Source organism: Protopterus annectens, chromosome 7.part0 (genome assembly GCF_019279795.1).
Source record: "Protopterus annectens isolate FY-2018-M chromosome 7.part0, PAN1.0, whole genome shotgun sequence".
NCBI lineage: Eukaryota > Metazoa > Chordata > Ceratodontiformes > Protopteridae > Protopterus > Protopterus annectens.
In genome coordinates, this window is record NC_056739.1 from 1,817,787,324 (window position 1) to 1,817,804,289 (window position 16,966).

The following is a 16,966-nucleotide window of genomic DNA, read 5'->3' on the forward strand; positions in this document are numbered from 1 at the left end:
TACAGTAATCTTCTAGGCTGTCAGCAATGCAAGTCTAAGCCAAGCAGCAGCAAGGATGAGCAAATGCAGGAAGGAAGTGCAGAACACAAGCAGAGGGCAGACTATAACTTCCATGAAAGCAAACAACCAAGCACAGTGTCAAACTGCAGTATGCAGCAAACCATTAATATGGCTGTGTAATACACAAAGAAGTGTACACAACATAAACACAGGCAAAATGTGATTCATATGTCAAAGACATATGCCATGTAGAGGCAACACATATGTGTTGTCAGGCAGACAATATATTTATATATATATATATATATATATATATATATATATATATATATATATATATATATATAACATGCAATGAAATAGCATGATCCATTCAGAAAGAAGTTTTATCACACATATACATGCCAATGACATGGAACAGAAAGTAACTGGTGATACGTATATGAATAATGACAGTTAAGGAATGCCAGCCTGTGCATATACAGGAATCATACAAATCCCTGGATAATGCTCAACACACAAGTACAACATGGTTAATGATGGAATCAAATCATTTGCCACCGCCCTGCTTACATATGCCTTGTATGTATATGATACCCAAAATGGCAGCACAAGGTAATATTGCACAAGTACACATACCTGACAACAATGGTAAAGCAGAGGAAGGTAAACCTACACATATCATATACCAAAGCTATAAGAGGGAAGGGAGATGGGCAACACAGGCCTATATCAGTGTGGAAATGCCAGCAAGAGAAACTAGGCACAGAATGAAGCAGGACAACCTTATCTAAGGAGACAGTGCATATGCATGTGTCCACAATGCAGGATGGACTGCAAGTTTTTGCAAGGTACATTGAAGCAAATGGCCAATGCCTAATACATGGGCATAGTGGATTGGTGATGGATTTAAACACATCTGTGCATAAATGACACAAACATAGTAATGTGCAACAGTTAAGCAGCAAGATGCATAGTTACACAGCAAACGTACTTTGGAGTAAAACATATACATATATACTGTCATGCAAACATAATATGAGAGGAGCCACAATTAACACTCATGATATAAATAGCAACATACATGTGTAGGACTGATCAAAGGACAATCCTGTAAACAAAAGTACAGGAAATAAAAATGGAATAAGTGCATATAACCAGTTGCACATTACAAAGTCATTTGTGTGTCAATCATAATATGGCTGTATATATGTACGTCCATGTACATCAGTGCATATGAACTACAAATATATACACATAGACTTGTATGGAAATCTGTGTATGCATGTCATAATAAAAGCGATTATCAAAAAGACTGGTCATTGACAAATGCAAGAAACGTACAAACAAGGGAGTCATGAATGATGCTAGAAAAGCATCACCTTGGTATATTCAGTAACGCACCACTGAATGTCAATGCAGTATATAAAGGATACATGCTTACATATACCAGTCAAAGTAATGTAATACAACATGGCACAATATTTGCCAGCACATGCCACACACAAGGCCATCATGTCAGTGTGTCAGCATGACTTAGCAATGTTACATACATCACATAAGCAAGGACCTTGCATGTTATTGAACATAAGACATTAACAACCAGTACAGAAATGGGTGCAATGCATACACATGGATAACATACAACTAAACACACCAGGCCCAACTCATTGTGTTATGTGAGAACAATGGGAATAATGTAGTGTGTGAGTTGTTGTCATTCCACCTAAGTATATGCCAGAACAATGTGAGCAGAACAATTGTGTCTTGTTTGCATTATGCTAACTGCAGCTATCATTTCTGTCACATACAGGGCCAGAGTGTACTGGGTATAATAATATTAGGCTGCACTGTATGCATAGGAGTATACATACACATACACATAGACTTAAGGAATAGCATCCCTGCCCTATGGAGCAATGTATGCAGTAATTAGAGTATGATCATATAAATCAAATTAGTTGCTGCACATGCAATTAGGTAATCTGTCATACTGCAGCAGCAGGATCACACCACATTACATGATATCTGAAGTGTACATTATGACATATGTCAAAAAAGCATGGCAGCAATATGCAACGCATGCACAGTTGTGCCTATACCATAAATAGCTGGATATGGAAAACACCTTGGTGGCACCATTACATAACTGAATCACACAGACAGTACTTACGGTCCTGAGAAGTCACTCAGACTGGATCAAACATCACAAAATATCTCTCTAGTGATCCCCTGGAAGGAGTTGCACATAGCCCAGGCTGTGTCCTGGAAGAAGTTGACTATCAGGTCCTTCACCTACCTCTGGTAGATGTCTGTCATCACATCCTGGATCCGGTCCCAAAAAATCATCTTCTTGGCATGGTGGCAGACACGTCTATGATGGGCAGCAGAAATGATGGCATGTGCAGATCCTGGTCTTTTTTAATCATCATCACCTCCATCATGGTTATCATCCTGGCCCTCAGAGTCAAAGTTGCCAGGCAATGACATGTCATCACATTCATTGTATGATAGGAGAGCTGCCACAGATCCCAACATGCATTTAATCTGCACAAATTTTCACAGAATGTCCAGATTTTTGTCTCATTTTTGTGGTTTATTCTGCATAACATTTATCAGGCCAATCAGTGAGAATTGAATTCACTAAATAATGACAACTATTTCAGTTTCAGACTTCATATCTCTCAGAAGATGTATGGTAACATGATGCCTTTTAGTCTAACAACTTTCTATGGTTATAAGAGCAATATTTAAAAATTGTCCCTAATTGTGGGCCTTTGTCCCTCCATTAATTTTGTTTTTGTCCAGATTTCTTTTACAAAGAGGTTAAGATGTATAGGTCTCACTCTCTGTCAAGGTTTAACACAGGGAAAAAACATTACCCATACATAACAGTATCCTGCAAAAGCAATAATTCAATAACATGTCATGCAAACTTACATAATCTACATGACCTTATGCAACTGTAACACCATATGTGATGAAAGACATAAATTCAATGCAGAACATTGTACAAAATGGTATGTAAAATATATTAGTTGTGTAAAACATTTCTGAAATAAAACACAATCAGATGTGGATCTACATAATGGTAAAGACAATATATGATATACAATTAACATCATCTAAATATATGAGACAGGATATGTGACATGTTTGCTCAAGGTATGTCACAGCTCAGTACATTTGTTATCACAACTTAATTGTCAGAAGATATGGCCCATAATGTTAATAAATAATTCACATAACAAATACAACACATATGATAATAACAAGTGTACTGTCATAATTGTGCAACATTTTCACTGTCCTAATGCCCATATATGGATGATCTGAATAGAAGATCATGTGTGGGCCATTGTGTCCATCATACAGTGTTAGTATGCATGTTACTGCTGTGTATCACATGTCATACAACACCCATTTTATCAGACAAGATGTTATTACTTTTTCATTTACTGGCACATAAACTATCCGCATCCATGTAAAACAGACGTGCACAGCCCACATTACATCTCAAGACAAGTATGCTATAACATCATACAAAACAACAATGAGGTAGCTTTGCCATTATTCTTTGCTCAAGGGGCACCTCACACATTTATGATGAGGTGTCAATATGCAAGTTCATTTTCCATTATGCTGTATTTTATGTGCACGTAATGTATCATATTGACATCTCATGAATAGAATATGTTTATTTTAAAGATACTGTAAGAGGAGCAAACAGTGTTACACTTAAAAGATATATGCAAATAAAATGAACAATGCAACATGGTTAATGGGTGACATTACAGCATCATAAATTGGAATGGAATAGAAAAGCTTAGAACCAATGGACAATCTGAGTACAGCAACAGCAAGTGACATATATATTTTTTGTGTATAACACACACATTAATGTTTCTCAACAAATGTACCATTGTCACTCCCTACATTTGTTTTATGCTTACATATGTACCTGCACAATTAAAACAAGATAAAGATGATTATGATTACTCTACATAACAAATCAGATGTACCAGAAAACATGAGCAGCTTATGTTGCAAAAACATTGACAAACAGTATGGTACTTTGTGTCAAAGAAATCATCACAGGGCAGTTATACAGCATTGCAACATATGTAGAACACAAGTACAAACCAGCAAATGTCGACCAACAGACTTCTGAGACAGTAGACACCCAATCAATAATAGAAAAGACAAGCTATACACAGCATAACAGTTAGTAAAAACTGCCCCCTGTTGTTACCACCAGAAGTAACAATATAACCAACCAACATACAAAACATTCTAGCTAACATCAGTATTACAGTTATACACAGATATCTGTCATTTAGGTTGTGCCAACAAAAATCTCATAAACTCCAGTCATCAAAACATCCTGTTGATAACACCAAAAGACATCTAACTTAAACTACTGTTATTCACAATAAATCATTGACTATTACATTTGCCTTGCAGATGTATTATGGGTAGGCTGGCATTAATATTACCATGGCATAAGGTCCAAAGAATATACATTTAAACCTGAAGTTTTAACTATGTTCTGAGTCTTTCTGGAGAAATAAATGTTTACAGTGATAATACATACTTCTTTCCCTCCACTGCTCCTCAAACCTGTGCAAACACTTTATGTACAACAAACAATTCCGGGCAACGTCTTCATCAACTGCAAACAGGAAAACAGGATGTATTACTGCAACTGAAGAATTCCAATGTACAACAACAAAACAATGAAAAATAGGAAACATTACATGTCAGCTAGCCTTGACATGTAATACAATATCATCTCTCAATACTGTACACACTCAAGGTTCACTGTATACAAATTGGAAGAACTGAGTTTCAAACTGACAACTCTCACCTGTCTTTTCATTAAAGACTTAAATCCTACCTATCTAACTAATCCATCTTGGCTGTGAGTGCATGGACTGATGGAAGTTAAAAAATGTAACTGCATGAATATGCAAGGAAAGTATAGTTGTGTAAAATCTTACCATAATGGTAGATGTCCTTGCCTTCACTGCTGCAGTATTCTTAAAAGATGGGATTCTCTGCCATGGAAGCCCAATGTCCAGCCAGTCTATCAAAGCATACCGTTTCTTTTAAGGTATGCTGAACATCACTCAAATGCTCTTTGCATAGCATAGGACATAGAGGTAATGTTCAGGCATACCATCTACAGAACTGATTGCCCCAGTAGGAATACCAGTCCAATGAACCCAAGAGGTAACTTATACATCCAGGAAGACAAAGGACTAGGGGGATGGAGGGAGGCAGTGAATACTGTAGCAGTGAAGGCAAGGACATCTACTGTTATACTAAGATTTTACACAACTGTACTATGTCCTTACATTCACTGCTGCAGTATTATTAACAGATAGGAGAGTGCCAAAGCTCAAGAGGAAACTTGGGAGGAGGAAGGAGCAGAGGACTCCCCTAAAATGCCATGAAGAATGGTATAAGGAAAACTAGCCCTAGCTCCAGAGATACAGTCCAACTTGTAGTGCTTGGTAAAGGTATGTACAGAAGTCCTGGTAGCTGCTTCAAAAATATAATTAGTATCTAAGCCCTTGAAATAAAGCACCAGAAGAAGCCACAGCTCTAGTAGAATGAGCCTAAAATGAAGAAGGAAGGCTCTTACCATGAAAAGTGTAACAAAAGGAGATAGCCTTAGAAATCCAAGACAAAATAGTTTGCTTGGATACAGCTAATCGCAAAAATTTAGGATGAAAAGAAAAAACAGCTGATCAGATTTTCTAATAGCCTTAGTCTTGTCTAAATAATCCTCGAGTTGCCTATGCACATCCAAAGTATGCAGCACCCTCTCACTGTCAGATTGCGGAGAGGGGAAAAAGTAGGCAGATTAATAGATTGATTAAGAGATAGCTCATTGGCCATATTAGGCCTAAAAAAGGATTTGTGCCAAGGACACCCTGTCCTCATGAAAGACAATAAAGGAGGAGGACAAGCCATAAGTGACTGCAACTCAGACACCCGTCTGGCAGAAATAGGAGCTAACAAGAGAATAGTCTTTCAAGAACAATGTTGCAAGGAAACTGAAGTAGCAGGCTCAAAAGGAGGCTGTCAATTTCTCCAAAACAAAATTAAGATCCTGGGGAGTAGAAACAGGATTCCTGAGAAGGTAAACAGGTGGATTATTGTGTTCTCAGTGTTTTTGGATCCACCTGACTGCTCCATGCTTAATATTAAGAACACCTTTAAGAAATTGCTTAACCTCAAATCTAGAGGCTAAAGGAGGAGAAGAAGGTAGACAAGCAGAGACAGCTGATAAGTGGGCCTTCCTGCAGGACTTGCAGCATGCCCTCAGAAAAAAAGATGTCGATAAGGAATCAGAAATCCTTTCACCCACAGTGGCAGCTGATACATGGACAGGTGAGTATGGATGAGAGATCCCTTGTCTTGTATGAGTAGATACCCACTGTGAGGTACCTTGTGATGATTACCCCTGGCTAGATGCAGAAGTAGAGAGAAACAGTGTTGTCACAGCCAAAATGGATTCACCAACAAGATTCTATTGAATCTTGAAAAGGACTTTCAGTATAAGAGGAAGGGGAAGTAATGCATTAAGAAACGCCCCCTTCCAAGAGAATGACAAGGTATCCATGTTCCAGAATAGAGGACCTGGACCTCTGGAGCAAAACAGAGGAAGTTGTCTGTTCATAGGGGAGGCAAAAAGATCCATTTGAGGAGTACCCCACTGGTGGATAATGTCCAGAAACACATCCCTTTGAAGCATCTATTCATGGGACTTATTTAAGGACCTGTTCAGAGTGTCTGCCACAATGTTCTGATCAGAAAGGATATAAACTCCCTGTTGAGTCACTTGATACTTCACAGCAATATCCTAAACCAGAAGTGTCAACTGGCAAAGAAGATAAAATTTCGTTCCTCCCTGTTTGTTGATATACCACATCACAGTGGTATTGTCTGTGAACAGCTTAAGAGGCTCTGGACAGAAAAGATGATGAAAGGTCTAAAGAGCCAGCAGAAGAGCTATCATCTCTTTGACACTGATGTGCTCCTTCTACTGAGGTGACCACACTCCCTGTACCTTTAGGGAGCCATATGTTGCCCTCCATCCATGTCTGAGGCATCTGTGAACAATTTCTGAAAGGGAAGAGGAGAATGAAAAGGGATCCCTGGATTCAGAGACAACTGCTGAATCCACCAGTGAAGTTCCTGTCTGAGACGAGGAAGAAGAGGAACTACAAAGTGTAGAGGATGTGCATGCTGAAGCCATACTGACTTCAGAAACCACTGAAATTTTATCATAAGAAGTTTGGCCAGAGGCAGCATCAGAATAGTGGATGCCATGAAACCCAGATCTCTCAGAAACCCCCTGATGATAAGGAAGCCAAAGGAAAAAGTGTGTAAAAGAAAGAAATGAGAGTTAAGGCAAGGAGGAGGCAAGGATGCAAGCACTGGCACCGTCAGTATCCTGCAAACCAGAAAAACATGATCCTGAGGAGGAGTCAGAGAAGCCTTTTTGAAATTTATTGTGAACCCCAGGCTCTGAAGAAGGAAATGGCAAAATGAAGATGAAGATCTCTGGAGAGGACACCTGAATCAGCAGGTCATCTAAGCAAGGGAATATTTGGATCCCTTAAAGCCTAAAAAAACTAATCACAGGAGCAAGGCATTTGGTGAATATCCTCAGGGGCAGTAGAAAGGCCAAAGTGCAAAGCAGATAACTAAAATTGCCGGGAAAACAGCAAAGAGTGGCACTGCAAAGGACCAGTAACTCGAAAAGTAATGCCAATGACCAAGGACTGAGTTCCACAAAAATTTATTCACTCAACCAGTAGCAAACAAAAATCCACATAAGCGCCTTTATTTCACCAACATATATCACACGCGTTTTCGTCCTAAAACAAGGACTTCTTCAGACAAATTAAACTAATTGTTTTTGGTTTAAATACATTAATCATGTTAAAACAATTTTCCAAACTCCAATAAAAACATTTCTTAAAATTTAAATGAACTAATCACACTATACGTCTCATTAATATTAATATCTATTCAATTCCAGATTAGTTAGTCCCCTAACCCATCTCATTAATATTACTGCCTTTTTCCAAGATGCTTGGGTGCTTTGATTTCCTAAAGTGTCCAAGTGCTTTAATTCCCTAAAAACCTTTTACTTCATTTGTTAGTTATATAAAAAACTTTTTTAAAAAGAAAATAAATATATAGTTATATATATAAATATCATATAAATGTATAAATAAATGCATAAGAAGATTTATTAAAAATTGTTATAAAATTCATATTTGTTGGTTAATAGTTATGGTTTTTATTAAGTACTCGAGACCATTGAACATTTTGTAGAGACAAAGGATAAAAATGTAAGTAAAAAATATAAGTAAAAAAATGTATGAGAGATTTGTAGGTATCAAAATAGTGTTTTTTTATATATATTATATACACGGAGCATATACGCCCTCTAGTGTCCATAATGTTAATTTAGCTGGAATCATTATATTTTGCTGGCTCTCAATTTGAGTAGTGGGGTAATGGTTACAAATTCATTCATTCCAGGTTTAGTACTTGCATCCAGCTTGACCTGCCACCAGAGCTCTTTGCTTTCTAATATTTCCTCCCATAAGCCCCCTCTTGTGTTGGGTCTAATCTGGTCCAACACAAAAAATTCAAATTTAAAATCAGTACAACTCATGGTATGTTTATAAAGTGTGTTAGTGTGTTTACCTCTCAAAATGTCATATGTATGCTCGTATATCCTTCTCTTTAAATACCTTTCTGTTTTGCCCACATAGAAGGACTGACATTTTTGACAAATAACAAGGTTGGTGAAATAAAGTCGTTTATGTGGATTTTTGTTTGCTCCTGGTTGAGTGAATAAATTTTTGTGGAACTCAGTCCTTGGTCATTGGCATTACTTTTCGAGTTACTAAAATTGCCGGGAAGCAACAGAAAAATGCAAAAACTTTCTGAAAAGAGGATGGATCAGAATATGGAGATACAAATACATGATATCCAGAGACACCATAAAGACCTGAGGGAGCAAGAAAGGAAGCAGAGCTGAAGGAACAACACCCAAAAGGAAGGCACCTTCAGAAAAGTGTTTAGATGAGAGAGGTCTAGAATAGGTCTCCAAGTGTCCTCTGTTCTGGGCAGCAGAAACAGTCTGGAGTAGAACTATTTCCCCATGTAGGACACAGGCACCTCTTGAATAGTACCCTGAGTCAAGAGATCTTGAAGAACCTCTGGGAAAAAGGGAAGTTCTTCCCGAGGAAGCTGAGGAATGCCCATAAAAGGAAGACAGGCCTTCCACACCATGAAGTACCCCTGACGAATGATAGACAAAACCCAAGAATCCTGACTGATCTGAAGTCAAATAGGAAGAGAAAGGTGAAGAGAAAGAGGAATGTGGCTGGGAAGAGATGGAGAGACAGTACCCATTCTTTCAGGAAAGGAAGGCTTCGGAATCCCTGAAAACTGAGTAGCATTAGCAGAAGGAGCCCGTTTGCCACTTTTACCTTTAGTTAAAGGACAGGATTGCCCATGAACAAAGGTTGGCTTAGTGGGATAGTTTCTCTGAAATTTATGGACAGGAGAAACAAGCACATGTTTAAATTCCTGTAAGGCCTTATCCTTATCCTGAAGGGACTTAAACAAACCAGCTGCAGCTTCCCCAAGCAAAAGTTTAGGATCTAGAGGAGCATCCTTCAACTTATTCTTAATATCATCAAGTAGAGGTTGAAGCCTAAACCAAGAATAACTCATCACTGAACCAAAAACAGCAGCCCTAGAAGAGGCATCTGCCACATCATAACTACATTTAATTGAATGACAAAATACTTGAGAATAACTCCCTAGCAAGGAAAGAACAGAAGTTTTATCCTCAGAGTCTGGAAAATCAGAAAGAAGTTCACAGGCCTGAGAAATAAGAGCCAACACATGCCTAAACATATGGGTCAGATAATTAGTAGTCTCAAAAGTTAGGGTAGCAGAAGTGTAAACCTTCTTACCCAGCCTTTCCATGGTTCTGCTATCCTTGTCAGAAGGAAAAAACTTGCCAAGGGAAGCAAAAGAGATGGCTTATCAGAGCTTACAGACACCAGAGATGGGTCAGTAGCAGGACATTAATACAATAAAATAACAATCCTCAGGTACCCTATAAAACAGATTGGGCTTCTTGGGAGCAGAGGGCAAAGAATTAGGTGCATGAGAGGCAATGGAAAAAGCATCCAGCAAAGCAACTAAAACAAGAGGAATAGCCACAGGTTTAGGAGATTCCAACTGCAGCAACTCATAGTACCTCTTATGGATATCAGAGACCTGAGCACAATCCCACTGAAAATATTCCAACATCATAGAGATTGTATTCCCAAAGGAAATTTTCTCAAAAGGAACATCAGTACTAATAATCCCAATCCCTCGGAGACACACGCTCCAGGGATCTAAACCTTGTCATCACAATGAACAAAACATGCTGGAGGGATAGGTTCCTGATCCAGAGATTCCCCCAACTCTGGAATAGACTGCCCATACATGTCAAGCAAAGCACCTCTTTGGCCCTCTTCAAAAGGAAGCTTGATGATTGGATGGGAGATAGGAAATTCACCTGGGGGAATCACGTCGGTCATCCTGCTAGACAGGGGTCCAGGGAAGTAAATACTGTGGGAAGAAATAGCCAGGGAATTGTTATGGCTAGGCTTGTATAGGTCCTAGGGCTGATAGACTAGTACTAACCTATGAACCTATGAACCTATGAATAGGTTCCTCCTCCTCTGATCCATAGTCCAAGGGAGAAGGAATTTGCGTAGACTAAATCAGGGATTTATCATTAGAATCAGACTCTTCCTCAGAAAAATCCTGTTCTCTAGGTGTTTTGAGGGGAATAGAGGATCAAGGCAGAGGAACAGGAACTGAAACCCTCTGAAGAGGCTTTAATGACATTAAACCAGTAAATAGCCCCTGAGCAAAGGCCTGCCACTCACTTTGTGGATCTCGAGAAGCAGAAGAAACATTTATTTTTTTGTTTCTTTTTTAAAGGAGCATCCCCCTATAAAACTGAGAAGGTTCAGACCCAGGATGGCAGTCAAAACCTTAGTAGGAACTTCTTCATCAACTAAAACCTGAGGAACTCCCCTAGTCCCCTCAGAAAAAAATTAACTGTAGTTCCTGAACATCTGAAATGGTCAGCTGCAATGCCTTTTCAGATGTGCTTCCAGGAAGATCTTCACTGGCCTCCAACCGGTCATGGCATAGGAGTAAAGTTTTCTTTAAAAAGGGTAATTGCAACACTAGGGGGGTAGTCTATTTGGCTTGGTGTATAACTAGTGGACATTTCTATGTAGGCAAGACAGAACGTATGCTTAAACACAGAATTTATGAACACTTAAATGACATTAAGAATAGTAAAACTACCAATGCCTTATATAGACATTCCCTGTGTTGCGATAATTTTGAAAAATACATGTTTGGAATTTTAGAAATAGCACACATTAACCCCAGAGGAGGTGATTGGAAAAATATTTTAAAGAAAAAAGAGAGCCAGTGGCAACTTAGACTGGCAGCTATGTTTATGCCAGGTCTTAACGATTATGTTTCCCTGGCACCTATGTTACATGAAAAAGCCAACATTATATAGATATATTAAACAATTTTAACATATAAAAATTTTAAATATATGGAATTTTATATATATACATATATAAAAAACAGTTTATAAAGTTGTTCCAAGGCTGTTTTATATAATTGTATTGTGTTTAGTTATTCAAAGGAATTTTTCCTGTGTGTCATTGTCTTTTTAAATTGACTAAATGTGATGTCATAGGACTTTTAGTATTTAAATGTAAATTGAATTATGTTCTGGTTTTATTTCTGATGAAGTCTCTTAGGAGATGAAAGCGCTAAAATGGTTTATTAAATTCAGTATTTCATACAGTTTTATACTCCGTTTTTGTCCATACTAGTTTCCGGTTTTTATGGGGTGTTTTTTTTTTATTTGTTTTTTTTGGTTATGGCATAGAAATCTGACAACACAGCCGGGTGAGCCTTCAGGTTTGTAATGACCTCAGAAGAAACACCAGGCTGAGGTTGGACAGTGGAAGATTCCATTCATACCTTTTTCACCTTCTTCTTCCGTAATGGCTGACCCTCGGGGCAGGAGATTCCTTACATTGCATCTTTAGCAAGAAGCTTAATACAATGGTTCTCAAGATACAAGGAAAGGGAAGAAAGCTACTGCGAGGGGTTTTCAGGATGAATGCCTGGCAAATTGAACAAGATGTATGGTCATGAGAAGCTCGAAGGCAGAAAAGACACATATCGTGGCAGTCTTTATGGGGAAGCTATCTCTCACATTGGCATTTACCCTTCCTGGCTGACATTAACCTCAAACAGCACATAAAAAGGCAAGAAAAAAAAACAAAAACCCCAATGGGGCACTTATCTGTAACTTGCTAGGATTCATCAAACAGGCATAGGCATTATCCATAGGATGAAAATGCATGCAGCTGGTGAAAAACAGACATAGGCAAACAGAATAATGGTAAAAATAAACGTTCATTCTGGCGGCAAAGAAGTTTTGTAAATGGTGCACCTGAACATCACCTTTATGCCCTACACTGTGCAAGAAGCATTTGGGTGACGTCTGACATACCTGAAAGCAATGTTAGGCTTTGGTAGACTGCCAGAACAATGGGCTTCCATGGCAGGGAATCCCAACTGTTAGGAATACTGCAGCAGTGAATGTAAGGACATGTATTTCTAAATTAAATGTCAAGCAAAGGAAAAGTACAAGCGCTGCCATGTGCTGTGCATTTGAACAACAAAAGTATGCAATTGTGAGTGCATGTCAGCACACTGCTCACACCAATAACAAAACAACTATAACACGTCAGAGTTCCAAGTGTCATAGGTGCAATAAAACATGTAACTGCACTTGAAACACATTACACAATAAGAATTGCTGTTTATCTGTGTTATTTAGTACATAAAATGCAATTTAGGTAGGATGGCAGCCAACGTTAAAAACTAATGGACTATAACATGATCCCATAAATTTATAGGTAGCATATGTATGTATTATCCAGCATTTACGCATTTATGTCCCTTATTGTCAGAAATATGATTTTTCCAGAAACTTTGCAGATAACAGAGATATCTGTAGTTATCCACAGCCTAAGCACTACAAGTGTCGATGCACCACAGAAATGCTAGAGGTGTAAAAAGCTGTGCTGTATTACTTACTGACAAAGTATAGATCTCCCATATCTGCTGTTATATAGGAAATAAAGAACTGTAAAAATCTCATCCAAAGCAGTTAACAGAGTTTCAACCCCACACATATTCACAAAGCTTTCACACTGGTCTATTACATAAACCTCCCATTAATAGTCTAAAACTCTGTTCAATAATTATGGAAGACACATTTATCCTCCTTATAACATTAGCATGTATCAACATACTGAATTTAACTGTCATAGGTTGCAAAAATAAACAGCAGTAGGTACTTTTAAAATAAACAAACCATTAATGACATTAGTGCACAACCATGTGATTCAATAACACATGCCTCCACATACAGTGGTAAACCTGCAGCCATAAGACAAGAGTGTGGATTACAGATCCACACTTCTTGGACTCATAGTTTCTTTAACTAACTCCAACATATTTTATACATGCTGGCCTGCATTAGTATCATTTTCATGAAAGTGATTAGAACAAATATGGATATTACAATAATGTAATTTCTATAATGTACAGCTTACTAATGTATATATTACTCAGCATCAACACATATAAAAGTATACTAGGTGATGGTTCTAGAAGCTTTGCAGATAACACAGAAATGCGTAGCCATCTAAGGCCCAAGTGCTATAGGCCTCAGTGAACCACAGCCAGGCTAAATGTGTAAAAAGCTGTACTGCACAACTTGCCAAGCAAACATAGGTTTTCCATATGTGATGTGCAGTATTACCTAAATTGCCACCAATATTTTCAAAAATAGGTTACAACTGGATTGGAACCCACACATAAGAGATCAGCTATTACTTTACCCTAATGCTTAACCCTTTGAGATAAGCGACATAAAAGTTCATTACAGATTATAAAAGCATAATTTATGTAATATCAGTTAACAGTTATATGTGTAACATCTGTATGAATGTACAGTCATAATCAAAGATCCTTCAAAATATGTACACTGGCCCAGTACAATTGCTGATAACCTCAGAATGCATCTAAACCCTAATGGTAATTTTAATGAGTGTAACTTAAATTCCTACATTTGCATTACTATTATCACTACGGATACCCATAAAACATATTTAAAACAGTCTCAGAAACAGATATGTTTTTCAAATACATTTATGATAATGTAGGTATTAAGGTGTGTAAAATGGAAGTTACTGTAGGCATCTGCTGACTGTCGTTGGACCTCTGTAACTCTCCAGCAAAGATCCTCTGCATCTCTCCAAGACAGGCCATCATAGCAGTGATGGACCTGTATGTCAGTACAGTAAATTCCAGTCCCATCTGTGGTGCTTCCTCACAATCCAGTTCCAGACAGTGATCATTGCGAAGTTCCTTGGGTGTGCTCCCATTCCCTGCTTATGTCCAGCATCATGAGCATCATGAGTGTCTGGGTAGTATCCTCAGTTCACTTCAGCACACAAACATGCCAGACCCTCTTCTCAGTTGAAATTCTCAACATTTCTCAATATTTCTGTTGACGCTGGTAAAAAAAAAAAAAAAATGCCTTGAAGACATCCTAGCTGAAGTCCCACGCAGTTTGCAGGTAGCAACGGTAAATGTATCAATATCACATTGTCAAGTTGGCGCAAATAAGATGGCAGCAGACTACTGAAGGAAATCAGGCATGTGTTACAGATATTTCCTCTTAGTGATACCGACTGGGTGTACCATACAGTTATGCTGGACTATTGGTTAATGCACAGAATTTCAAGAACTTACATGGATGTTCAAATGTGAAATAGTCTGCATTACAATCTGTCTGTGACATAAAGGAGGGGGTAGAATTCAACAATATGCATACAGATGGGTAAATGCCCATCAGTGACAAGGAGATTTTTCCCCATATGCAGTTGTATGGCTAAATAGGAAACAGCCCCAGTAAACTATAGATACGGATGGATGAAAAATATATCCATGGTTATTTCTGATTAATCTGTAATCTCTGTGGTATGTTTATGGAAACTAATGATGTCCAAGGATTTCTGTAAATTGCATGTTAACTGACTAGTTTACAGGTACTCTCTGATGCTTTGTAATATATTATTAATTGTTAGTACATTCTATCTGATAGACAGAACATAACATGGCTTTGAAAGTTCATTATTTATTGAGTTGATATGTAGCCATGAGTGCATAACAGTTCATTTTAATACACTGACTTTTGTCTTCAGTGTATCTGTATAACGTCCATTGTGCATAACATATAAATTACAGCAGCATTTGTTATAATGTGTGTCATTGACTACAGTTGTATATGAGAGTCATCCAACATTCTTGGGGTACAGTTCTGTTTAAATGTGCATGCAACAGTAGGGAAACCATTGCTAAACTGTTTTTTCATTGCTTTTGTGTGATATCTACTGACATGAGTTCAAATCCTATGTATGACCAATACAAAACCTTTTAATGGATTGGTAGATGTGATGATGGTGTTACAGATTACATATCCATATGTGTTTCATTTTCATTCTGATTATCTGTGCATAATACTGATATACGTGAAATGGATTGTTTTGCATAGCTTAGCTTTGCTAATGGGAGGTGAGAAATTCAATTCACATATGTTTCTAACATTATCATGTCAATCTTTGAGCCCTTATATAAAGTCTAACATGTGCACATCACACTGTCTTCCACATGTCAATCAGAACTAGGGGAGTCAGTTTCTCACACAGAGAGAATGAATCTATAATCAAGGCTCTGTGTCAGCATGACCACAACCTTCTTGGACAGACAGGTAAGACTGCCTGGAAGAAGGAAGTGTAGATAGAGCTGACACACATAGGTTCATAGGTTCGTAGGCATTTACTAGGCTAACAACCACAAGGGCCTTTTTAAGCCTAGACATGCATGCCAAATCTCTGACAAGTTTTGGTATCCTTAATAAGTATAAGCAGGGGCATGGGGGTGAAACATTTACAAATAGGGGCCTGTGAGATGACCAGTTTTACAAGCTGCATGTGTTCATTAGAGAAATAGTTACCAAACAAGGGATGAATTTCCTGCTCCCCATCCAGTTGTCTAAATTACTCTTGAATTGTATTCGTGAGGAACTCTTCTTCACATGAATGGGGAGCCTGTTCCAGAGAAGTGGTAGTCCCTGGGATTAATACCTGTCTCTCCAGCAGGTCCTATTTATATCACAGCAAGTTTTAAGTCTTTAGAACAGATAATTCTGGTGCTGTTTGTTTTGCCAATAAGCAGGAAGTCCATCACAGTGGGGTTTGACAATGCCTTGTATGCCAGGCATAGATCTCCCCTCAAGAACCTGTAGGAGACAGAATACAAGGATAGGGACCTGAGACGGTTTACACAGGGCATGCTACTTATGCCCTGTATTCTTTTAGTGAGGAACCTCTGTGGATAAGCCTGGTTAGGTACATACCATAGGGGGCATTGTACTCAATGATAGGTCTGAGGAATGCCAAATACAGTGGAACAATTACTTCCTAAGACCTAAATGCCATACCTTTGTTTACAAGTTGTACAACACTACTGTGGACACATGATGGTTAAAGGTTAGATTACTGTCTATGTGCGTCCCCAAGTCCTTAACTACTGGGTCAACTCTTAGGGGTGTGTTGTTGATATGATAGTTACCAGGGGCGAATGACTTTCTGTAGGATATTATTATGCATTTTTTGGCATTTAGGTTTAGTCCATGGCTATGGCACTAGCTGTTTGTCTATGTCAGCCCTTCCTGGAGAACATTGTG